This window comes from Bison bison, unplaced genomic scaffold (assembly GCF_000754665.1).
Source record: "Bison bison bison isolate TAMUID 2011002044 unplaced genomic scaffold, Bison_UMD1.0 scf7180017864453, whole genome shotgun sequence".
In the NCBI taxonomy this organism is placed as follows: domain Eukaryota; kingdom Metazoa; phylum Chordata; class Mammalia; order Artiodactyla; family Bovidae; genus Bison; species Bison bison.
Window position 1 is genome coordinate 3,509,872 of NW_011495015.1, and position 11,813 is coordinate 3,521,684.

The 11,813-nt window shown below is 45.5% G+C and overlaps 1 protein-coding gene across 2 annotated transcripts in view; it reads left to right on the forward strand.

Annotated features, from left to right (window-relative positions):
- The window catches only part of LAMA1 (laminin, alpha 1), a 126,232-nt gene that overhangs the window by 644 nt on the left and 113,775 nt on the right, over positions 1-11,813 (forward strand). The window lies entirely within an intron of this gene.

The following is an 11,813-nucleotide window of genomic DNA, read 5'->3' on the forward strand; positions in this document are numbered from 1 at the left end:
GGAGGGGAGGTTCCCCGGGCCACTCACGGAGGGTGGGCGCGCGGGAAGCGCACGGGGAGGTGCAGGCTTGGGGACCCGCCGCGGGCGCCTACCAGCCACGCTGGGTGCAGGCCCCGAGGTGGCCGAACCGGCTGTTCCGCGCCCAGAGTAGACCGCGGTCACTTAGAGGTGAGGGAGCGCGGGCTCGGATGCCTGGCAACCTCGCGGGGCAGGGTTGGCCAAGAACAGAGATCCGCGGCCAACTTTCAAAGCGTCTGTCACTGCCCGGGAGGACGAGAAGCCCTCCTCCCCTTTCTGCGGACACTCGTGCCCCGCTTTCCCCAGAGACTAATCCTTCAGGGCGCCGCTTGTTGGCTAGGAGGTCACGAATATTTCTTGAAAACGTCTATGCATGCAACCCGTGACCCCCGGCACACTCCCAAAGATACACGTGTTATTCAAAACTCAGGAAGGAACAGGTCAAAAGTAGGGAGGCGGAGCGCACAGCACCCGCGTGGGAAAGATGCGTGTTTGGCCTCGTGCCCAGCTGTGCTCCCTGCAGCCAGGGGACTGTCCCTTTCCCGGGCGCATTCGCGGGGGACGCGCTGGACCGGAGCGGGCGACCGGGCTTTGAATGGCTGCGCGTCCTCTCCGCGCGCGGCCGGGCAGGGATGCAGGGAATTTGCATAGTTAGCCTGCAAAGAAAGGGGCCGGCCTTGCGGGAGAGCGGGCTGCGACTCTGCAAGCTGAACGCCTTTCTCTCGCATTGCTGACAGTGAAAAGCCTGGTTTCCCACAGGCTGGAGGGAGAGCAGCTGGACTCAGCTTTATTGTTCTAAGAATTGAAAGTCCTGGTCTAGGGAGATGCCCGGAATGTTTTCCGCGCCCCTCCGGGCGCAGCACTTGGCCTTGGCGGCTGTGAATGGTGTTTGGAGAAAGTGGGACCCCGTGGGGCTTTCCTGCTTTAAGATGCTACGGAAAACCACCCACAGCGGGAGGGCCTTTGAATCTGTCACACTGCCTTCCAGATTTGCAACCCCCACCCCATCAACCATCACCCTCTTTACAGGCGCCTTTGAGGGAGTTTGACTTTTTAAAATACAATTTGGGGGTCCCATATATATAGCATGAATGACCAGTGAAATAGTATCATTAGCTCATAATACAATAATAAAATAATTCTGACTAGCATCATCAGTGAGATAGTTATCTGGTACTCATATATACATATATATATATATATTTAGAACAATCATCCAATAGCTTTTAGGTTATTAGGAATTCTTTTTTTTTTTAAGATTTTTTTTCATGTGGACGATTTTTAAAGTCTTTTTTGAATTTGTTACAACATTGCTTATGTTTTATGTTTTGGTTTTTTGGCCAAGAGGCATGTGGGATCTTAATTCCCCAACCAGGGTTGGAACCCGAAGCCCGTGCATTGGAAGGCCAAGTCTTAACCACTAGACCACCAGGGAAGTCCCTTATTAAGAATCCTTTATTATTTCATAGCTTCTCTGGAGGCTCAGTGGTAAAGAATCCCCTGGCAATGCAGGAGACAGAGAGTTCTATCCCTGGGTTGGGAAAATCCCCTGGAGGAGGGAATGGAAAACCACTCCAGTATTCTTGCCTGGGAAATTCCATGGACAGAGGTGCTGGCAGGCTACCCTCCATGGGGGTCCAAAGAGTTGGACGCGACTGAGTGCTCAGGCACACACTGAACTACTGTACATCTCATGATATGTGACCCAATAACCTGTGTAAAGTGAGCTATTCCTAGAAGTGCAAAATACTAGGTGGTACCTTTCTAACAATAATGTTAAGTCCACAGCTGGCAATTACATGGAATTACAGTTGCTTCACAGGTTAGTTCATCAAATCTTGTTTTGAACTGTTTTTCTTTTCTAAGTAAAAGTAGACAATTCCAAGGATAAAGGAAAAACTCTCTTCTATGACTAGAGGAAATTTACTTCATTCTCATAAAGGATGTAGTATTCAAATTGAGCATATATGTGCCTGCCCAGCAAAGTGTGCACCCGAATGGCTTTTAAAGGTGCGTTTTTCTTCCTCAAGAACTAAGAATTCCCCAAGTATTCCCCAAGTAAGGGCCAAGAAAAAAAAACTGTAACTATATTCCCCAAGTAAGGGCCAAGAAAAAAAAACTAATTTTAGCAGTTGGAAACATGATTTGTGTAATGAAAACATCAATGCCCACCTCCTACGTATCCCAGACTTTGGCCCATTCCTTTTTTCTCTTCCACTTTTCCAGACGTTAAATATAGAGCAGACATCTGTAGTTAATATAGCATGATGGAGAATTCAAATGCAACAAGGATAGGAAATAAACACAGGCTGTTCCTTGGTGCTTTGCGCCACTCTTAGAATCACCAGTATTGTAACATGTTTACATGACCACTTATTTCAAGGTAATCATCTTTGAGACACAATTCTACAATTTTAGAATACTTCTTTCATAAAGTTCTGTAAGTACTCATTATCATCTACAGTAAGTTTTATGGGGGGAATAACAAGATATGCCTTTAAGCTTTACACGTTTTACTCTTTGGCTTTATAAGCTGTGGGAACTTGGGCAGGTTACTTAACCTCCCTGTGCTTTGGTTTCGCCATCTGAAAATGGGCGTGGTCATGGTGCCTCCTTGGAAAGCCTGTTCATGATGGAATGAAAAGTGCTTAAAACAATGCCTGACCCTGGGGGTAGCCCTCAATAAACACCATCCAAACATCATTATTACTATTTTGGACATGACTACATGCAAATATAGACTATCACTTCCCCGCTATAGTCTCAAATTTAGAGTCTGGTTTTGGAGTCAACTTGAATTCAAACACCAGCCCCGTTGCTTTGATGAGCCGTGAGGTTGATTAAGTTTCTCGGCGTCTCTGGATGTCAGTCTTCCCGATTTGTGAGATGGAGAGCACTGATGTGATGCAGTAACACAGGAGAATGTTGGCCCAGCGTTGGGTATGTCAGTAGCACGGGCATGTGGTCCATGGTGACGGTCTACCTGTGGCACCTGCACTGCATCCTCCCCAGCCTGGATCCACCTTCACTTGGGCGTTAAGACCTATTGACTTGACTTCTTGCAAACCTGTGTAATCCATCTCCGTTATTTTGTCTCCACTGCTGACAAGGCTCAGGAACTGTTTGTCTTTCCCATGAAATGTTGTGATGGTTCCCCCACTGGCTCTCCCTCCTCCCCTGCTCTCCCTCCTCAGCACCATCACCATCATGATTTTTCTAGAAACACCACCCTATGGGGCTAGGACTAACGCCTCCCAAACTCCTCATAATGCACACACAAAAAATGACATTGGAGCATCCGATGGGACCAGAGGAGGAGTCTGGGATCCACTGGCTCAGAGCTCAGGGGCGTTACCTGGGACCTCCGTGCCCCTGTTCAAAGTGACATGGGATGTTCAGTGCTGGACAGGCCTCCCATTTGGGGCCTAAGCCCTGCAGAAACCTTCCTGATCCCGTCATTGCTGAAGTATTTATGACATGCCCTTCCCTGGACTGCTGGTGCTCTGGCCACTCATTGCTATTGTTGTCCTTATCTTGGTGGCTAAGCCAGTGGCTGGCTGATCGGTCTCACCCCCTGACCTGAACTTCCTGAGGGTGGGGTCTGTTTTATTCCCATCTTCGTGTCTGTCCATTGCAAATATGCTCAGTTGCTCAGTCATGTCTGACTCTTTGTGACTCCGTAAAGCCCGCCAGGCTCCTCTGTCCATGGAAGTTTCTAGGCAAGAATACTGGAGCGGGTTGCCATTTACATTGCTTTGCCAATGTTCCTGGTGGTTAATAGCCACCTGTCTTGTTGAGTCACATTGACATTAATATCTTTATTTATGAATCAAGTAATGTCAAAAAATAGTTTTGAATAGGTAATCCATGGTCGTGGTACAACATTAGAAAAAACAAAAACAAAACCCAAAAGGTGTATAGAAAAAGGTTAAGTCACCTACTTTTGAGGCAACTACTATTTTTAGTTTCTTGAGTGTCTTCCCTTAGATGTCTCTTCATGTAACTCTTAAAAGCGAGCTACTTCATAAAAACTACTTCCTCCTGAGCACTTCCTAATGGTATAAAGAAGGTACCAGTTATTTCCTGACAAAACAAGAGACAGTCTTCCCGTCTCCACCTCCACCGCCCTCCTTCTCTCCTCCTCCTTCAGCATCCCCTCCTCCTTCAGCATCCCCTCCTCCTTCAGCATCCCCTCCTCCTTCAGCATCCCCTCCTCCTTCAGCATCCCCTCCTCCTTCAGTATCCCCTCCTCCTTCAGCATCCCCACTGCTGGATGCTAAATGCATCACTAATACACATGTACACCCGTCAACTTTTCACTTTCCAACTTGTCCCTTTCAACGTGGCCTTTGACAGAAGGTATTAGAGCCTTGTTTCCTAGATCTTTTGGATTTAAAAACTATAGCTCATTGATAGATTGCTTGACACTGCAGTCCTTCTGAAAGTATTGCTCACCGTAGCCTTCATGGGCTATTCCTGGAGTTATAAATAAGTTTTAAAAATACATTTAGGTGATTTGTGAGGTAGAGAGGTTAAGTCTGCGAAGAATACTATTAGAAGTTATGGATAGTATGTTTATTTTTCTAAAAATTTTGGTTTATTGCTGGAACACCTATAGCAGACACAGGAAAAGTTAATTGTTGAAAATAATTTTTGAGGAATAAAGTTAAGCCTGCACCCTGAATACGAAGCTAAGTGGAGATAACTAGAGAAAACTTCTCGGAGATCTTAGCTGAAGTTGTTAGTGATATTCCTCAGAAATGTTAGGGTGAACAAGATAAGCGACAGTTTCTCTAGCAGGGTGTATGTAGCCTACTTCCATGCTTGCAAATAATTCTTTTACTTTTTTTATTGCTAAAATACTAACGTGTATCCATGCATAGTTGAGTAAATAAATGTATTTCAAAAATAATGGGGGAGGGGGGGGAGCTCCCTTATTGAAGTAATTTAGGTAAGGTCAAGAACTTGGGTTCTGTTGGGACATGCCTGCCAGGGAGCTATTTCAGTGTAAAATGCCACACTCCGGCTAGGTTCATTGGATCTTCACGTCCTGTATACTGAGGGTGACAGCCAGCGTTTCGCGGCACAGACCCTTCCCCCGAGAGTGTTTTCTGGAGGCTGGATGGTGAGAGCTTTCTCTGGGACAGCTTGTTCCCATTTTATGTCTTGCTTGGAGGCAGAAGATAGACAATGGGAGCAGTGAGATTCCAGACCAGCGTGGTGGATAGCTTTCTGCCTAGGTGAGCCTTTACTTCAGAGGTTAATCCAGAAAAGATACCGTGAAGACACATCAGATCCTATTTTCAGCGTGTATGTGCATTTTTTTTTCTCCCCCTTTTTTGATTCAACCATCTGAAGCCTGAATCTCTTCATTCCTGAACTTATCTTTGAAGTCTGATCTGGCCCAGCGGGCAGTGTGACTCCAGCTCTTGTGCCAGAGAGCCTCCTGTCTTGCTGGTGGGAATGTCAGATTTAGCTCCAGAGTGTTTCTGGGAAGTGCCCATCTTTTCCCATTCCCTGAAAGATTTCCTGCATTTTGTTTCATTGTTCTGTAACTTCCTGCCAGAGCCTCAGGAAACTCTACAATGTTAAAGAAGATGCTTAAGTTGAGCAGATCCTGTTTAGTTAAGAGGCGACCTTCAGAAAGGAGAAGACCTCACCCCACAACACTGATTTTTTGTACATCCTACGTTTAAATGTCTTCTAATCTCTTTGTCATGGCAGGATTTTACTCAACAAAAGTGATTATCTTGTTATCTCAGGCCCAGCACATGAATTCTTTCCTGCTCCAAAGACTACTTTTCCTGTTTCTCCCAGTTGATGGCATTCTTTTGGTCGCCTTGGTTTCATCTTCCATTCCTTTCTTTTTTTTTTTTTCTGTATTCTCCTTATCCAAATCGTCCCTCTCCATTTTTGTTTCTTCCTTTAAAAAGGTCTCTGGTGGTCCAGTGGTTAAGACTATGTCTTCCAATGCAGGGGGTGCGGGTTTGATGTCTGATCAGGGAACTGAGGCCCCTAGTGTGTTAGTGTTAGTCATTTCTGTCGTGTCTGACTCTTTGCCACCCCATGGACTGTACCCACCAGACTCCTCTGTCTCTGGGAATCTCCAGGCAAGAATACTGGAGTGGGTTGCCATTCCATTCTCCAGGGGGTCCCCCTGACCCAGGGATCAAACCCAGGCCTCCTGCATTGCAGGCAGATTGTTTACCACTGAGCTACCAGGGAACCCCATAGTGCCTAAGGTACAGCCAAAAATTAAATAAGTTTAAAAGGTCCCTGATTTTTTGGCCTTTGTTCCTCTTTATGACACTGCAGATGATCACTGGCTGTCGAGATGACTATCACATGAGGGAGTTAGGACTTCTAGTAGGACGGAAACCTTATTCCTGTTTGGATGCCAGAGGTGGAAGGAATTTTACAATCAGCCTTCAAGATAGGCCTTTTGGGATTCTAATTTAAGTAGTTGTCTCCAGAACTCTCTCTGCCACTTGGTGTACTTCCTGTCCCTATTGCTCTGTCCAGTGGTGGGCACTCTTTCCCATCCTCAAAATTCCCATTGTCCATCCTTCAGCCCCTTCCTTCTAAATCTCCAGCTCCGGCGTTTCTGTCTTTTTTTTCTCCACAGTCTAGTTTTTCCAGCTCTTTACACCTCTGCCCTGACTTCGTGGCTATACTTTTGTTCACTCTAGAAGTTTAGAGGTGGGAGAGTTCGAGATATTCATGACCTTGTGAAGTGTCTTTGGGAACTCCACTGCTCTTGTTCTAAGGGAGCTAGCATAAAGTCCTCGATACCTTCTTGGGCTGTGGAGTAATGTTTTCTTGTGGGATTGTTGTCATTTCTAGTCAGTTTTTCTCCTTTTCCCCCTGTGTTTGCCCATTCATGTACCTGCTCAGCTTCATGGACTGAACATGTAGTGGATCCTCCACCAGCCAGGCCCCAAGTCAGGATGTGTCCTGTGGTCCTTGTTCTCAGCGGCTTTCCTCATTTTGATTCCGAGTGGACATTCTTGATGGAGGAAGTCCAAGTGCATATCTAGAAAGAAATGTTCTCTGTGAGAAATTATGGTGGAGGAATGGTTGGGAGATTCAAGTAGCGCCAGTGGAAATTAGTGTTTATATTTTGCTTGCTTCCAGTCACATAAATTCATGTTGCAGCCCAGTGGTGGGCAAGAAATGGGGAGGCAGGGAAATTGAGCTCCTGGTGGCTTCCTCACCAAACTTCCTGTTGAGTGACATCTACTCCTCCAGGCATCTTTTCTGTCATGGCAACACACAGCTCACCTGTTTGGTGACTCCCCTGAGCCCTCACAGAGAGGGTACAGTTAATACAGACATTTTCTCTCTGGGCTGCACGTTTGATTTTAATCACATCAATGTGGAGGCCCCAGCCCCAGGGATTACAGCTTCTGTGGTCTCAGGTGAGGATTAGTCATTTGCATTTTTAGGAGTTCTTTTCAGTGTTTGGCTTATGACTTCCCTCCTAGCTCCACCAGCAAAATAAGAGCCATTCTTCCTTCTACATCCCCAACACCCACCCCCATCACCCCCCACATACACAACAGACACACTACACACACATACACCACATAACTTTACATATTCAAAAAGTATTTGTTGAGTTTCTAGAATGTTCCACACTGTGGTGGCCAGTGGTCCTTGAATCCCCAGAGCTGTAGTCAAGCAGGCACGAGAAGTACCTGAGGAATCCTACTACCTGTGTGCCTCAGCTCAAATTTGGAGTTTTTTTTGTTTCTGAATGCCTTGATCACCACCGTCACCCAAGTTACTGCAGTGAAATGATGTCACTGAAAATAGAGAGTTCTGGTTAAAAACGCTGGTTATTTCTACTGCACTGGGTTTTCTTTTAGTTTAAAGACAGTGACTACTCTATTGACTTCAGTCTTGGTGGCATTTGTTGGCCATCTCTTGGAGTTATGTTTTTATATATAGAGTTTTTGTTCAAAAAAACTCTACCTGCCTGCGTGTGGAGGATGTTGTTTAAGTGGGAGACAGCTGTTCCCCTCCAGGCTCTTGGGTCTAAGCCAGCCTGGTCTTCTCAGGAACAGAACAAAGGCGCACAGAATTTATGTCACAGATGGATGTTTGTTTGATAAAAATCACTTATTACTGAATGAAAGAATGGCCCATTCTCTCCAGAAATATGAGCAGAACATCTAGTATGCCTTTAGAGCTTCCCACTTTGTTGGTTTGTCTTAACCATTATCATTGACCGAGTTGAGTTGTACCTCTTTTTCCGTAGTCAAACATTCCCTGAAAATTTGTGCACAAGAGGGTTTTCTGTAAATGACATGATTTCAAATTCAGTGTTCAAATAATTCAGAATTAATATTTGAAGGAATTGGCTAGATTTTCAATATATATTTCTGGACTCTGTGTTGCTTCGTTGATCCATGTGTCTATTCCTAAGGTAACTTTGTCTGGATTCCTTTGGCTTTGTAGTAAGTTTTGAACTAGGGGGTGTAAATCATTCCACACTGTTGACTTTCTCGAAATTGCTTTGACAGTTCTAGGTCCTTTGCATTTCCATTAGTGTCAGCTTGTCAATTTCTACAAAAGAGATGGCTAGGATTTTGGTAGGAATTAGAGTGATTCTGTAGATCCATTTGGGGAGAAGTGCTGTCTGACAACATTGAGTTTTCCTGTCTATGTATAAGAAATAATTATAATGAATTCGTTTTGATATCATTCTTTTTGATATGATTTAATTTCTCTCAGAAATGTTTCATAGTTCAGCGTATTGGTCTTGAATTCCCTTTGTTAATTTTTCTTAAGTGTTTTTTTCTTTTTCAGTAAAAAGTCTAGGATGTATGGAGAGCTGATCTGGTCCTTCTCTGATGCCCATAAGTATTAATATATGTATAAATGAATCACTTTGCTATATACCTGAATCACTGTAAGTCAGATATATTCAAGAAAAAAGAGAAGTTGTACATAAATGTGGCCTATTTGAGAGTTACCTATTTATGTGGTCCAGGCTGGGTCTTGATTTCCTCATTGCTAATGTGCAGAAATGGACTTGATGGATGTGAGTTTGAGTGAACTCCGGGAGTTGGTGATGGACAGGGAGGCCTGGTGTGCTTCGATTCATGGAGTCGCAAAGAGTCGGATATGACTGAGTGACTGAACTGAACTGAATGTGCAGAAATAGACTAAATTTTCCCTGACTGTATTATCATAATGAATATATAGGGAAGAATTTTTAAAATGAAAGAAAATTAATATTATTGTTGTTGTTCAGTTGCTAAATCATGTCTGACTCTTTGCAACCCGTGGATTGTAGTACTCCAGGTTTCTCTGTCCTTCACTGTCTCCCAGAGTTTGCTCAAACTCATGTCCATTGAGTCTGTGATGCTATCCAACCATCCTTGGTTGCCCCCTTCTCCTCCTGCCCTCAATCTTCCCCAGCATCAAGGTCTTTTCCAAAAAATAACTTGAGAAACCTTAAATTTAATCAGACAAGGGATGCTCACTAGGATGGGAAGACGTCCCCTCCTTCTGAGAATGGCCCTGTTTTGCTAAGATTCTCTCCTCTCATCTGTCACCTAGATCTGGACTGTCTCCCGGAAGCTCAAATGCACGATCCCAGGGTGGTCAGGGGATGTCCTCTGCCATGCTGTCCCCTCTGGCCCGCCCCCTCCTCCCTTCTGTGCAGGGCCCTCCCCAGGCCTCCATGAAAAGACAGCGGGTCAGAAGACCAGCAGCATCAGGACAGGATAGGCTGAGAGGGCTGGATCTCTGTCAGCATTAGGCAGGGAGGGTACGTAAACTTCTTTACATTTTAACATCCCTGAAGCCTTACACTGTGCCTTCAACAGCATCGCTTTCAGTATGGATGAACTCACCAGGGGCAGCACCACTCAGACCCTGGTTTGCTTTAATAGCTCGCCTGGTTGACGCAAAGGGGACCTTGTTCCTATGTTACATCTTTCAGTTTGGAGGCCTTGACCTTTTTTCCTTCTTTACAATAAGCCCAAAACCTTGGTTTTAACCAAGGCCCCCCAGTTCCCTCTAAAAATAGTTTTCCAAGGTCTCCAAGATGTGAATATAGGACGGGGAATCTAGAGTTCTGGTTAAATAGTGACAGAACACTCTGGAGGAAGCGTGATCTTACTCATCAGTCTGATGAACTTTGTGCCAAGCCTCAGCCAAATTAACCAATCCCGTTGTGTTAGAGCTGGAAACATCCCAAGAGATCATTTTATCTGTTGAAGTCAGAGCAGCAGCCCCAGGGAGATACTGAACCATGAAGAAGCTTAGCCCCAGCCCAGCCCAGCCCTGCAGAATATTTGCATTTGTAACAAGATCTCTGGGTGATTTGATAAATGTTTGAGAAGTTCTGCTTGAACTCTCTCTGTGCCCAGCTGAGCCCAGAATGAATTTCAAGTATCTCCTGCAGAGCTCAAGGATAAGGATCACAATTGTGGATGCCAAGGGTCATCTTCTATTCATTCCACCTCAGTCACATTCATTTATCTCGTAGCGTCATTTTCCTGTTGTGTCTTCATCACTGGGAGCTAGAGCATTTTTCTATCTTGGCCCAGGTTGTGTGATGCTTGCTGGTGGGGGGTGGGTTGTGGGGTGGGGACTGGTTTGGGGAAATGTGGAAGGTCCCGCACCTCCCCCTGGGAGGCTTGTACATTTTTTATTTCAGCCACTGTTAAGATTCCGCTCATTCCAGAGCCCAGTGGTTCACTTCCCACATGATTGATGCCCTGTTCTGTCCTTACCCACGTGGGGCTTGGTTGTATTCAACAAGGAAGCGCTGGGCACATGGGATGAAGAACCCAAGTCTCTGTCCTCAAGCCCGTATTCTTTGTGTTACTTCTCTTGTGTTTGGAAATAGCTTTGGGGCAAAGTACACACCTTCCTGCTTCCCCCTGAGGATCCGCTTGTTGGGGGGACCTGCCTCTTCTGCTTTTTCTTGGGACATCAGGTCACAGGAGAGTCTGGATCACTGGCAGAGATGGCCAGCAAGCCACTGTAACAGAGGGACAGACTAGGAGTCTGCAGCGTGAGAGAGCCAAGGGAGAGGGGCTTAAAGACAGAGAGAAAAGCCCTGGTTTACAGAAGCTATTGTGGGGCCCAGTGAACCTCATGCTGGGGAATGGAGACCTTGACAAGGGCCCTTTGAGTGATTTAAGGAATAGAATCTGAACTGCAGTTGAGTGAAGAGCCAGTGTGAGGCCAGGAACTGGAGACAGTGACCACCACTACTCTCATATACATCCTTGATTCAGTAACAGCTTTAAAAAAATAAATAAGAAAAGTGATCACATTAAGTGTATGTATTCCAGGTGGAGCTAGTGGTAAAGAACCTGTCTGCCAGTGCAGAAGATGTAAGAAACATGGGTTCAATCCCTGGGTCGGGAAGATCTGCTGGAGGAGAGCCTGGCTACCCACTCCAATATTCTTGCCCAGAGAACCCCTATGGACAGAGGAGCCTGGCAGCTACAGTCCATAGAGTCGCACAGAGTCGACATGACTGAAGGGACTTAGCACACACCTTCTGGATAAAGAGGCAGCCCAATCCCTACTAGTACTATTGTTTTTTTCAGTTTACCATTGAAAAAATAATGGTGCTAGAACTCAGAAAATGCAGCGTTATCACCCCCAGTGAGGTCAATACCAAGATAACATGACTCTGGACTTTTGATTGGGGTGTTTACCCTGGGTATCAAGTCTATTTGTCTGTTGTTGGTCTCAGGTGGAAGATATGGCAAATGCTTGCGTTGTTTGTAAGCTGTCCCTCTAGGTATGTTCTGGATTAAGTGGAG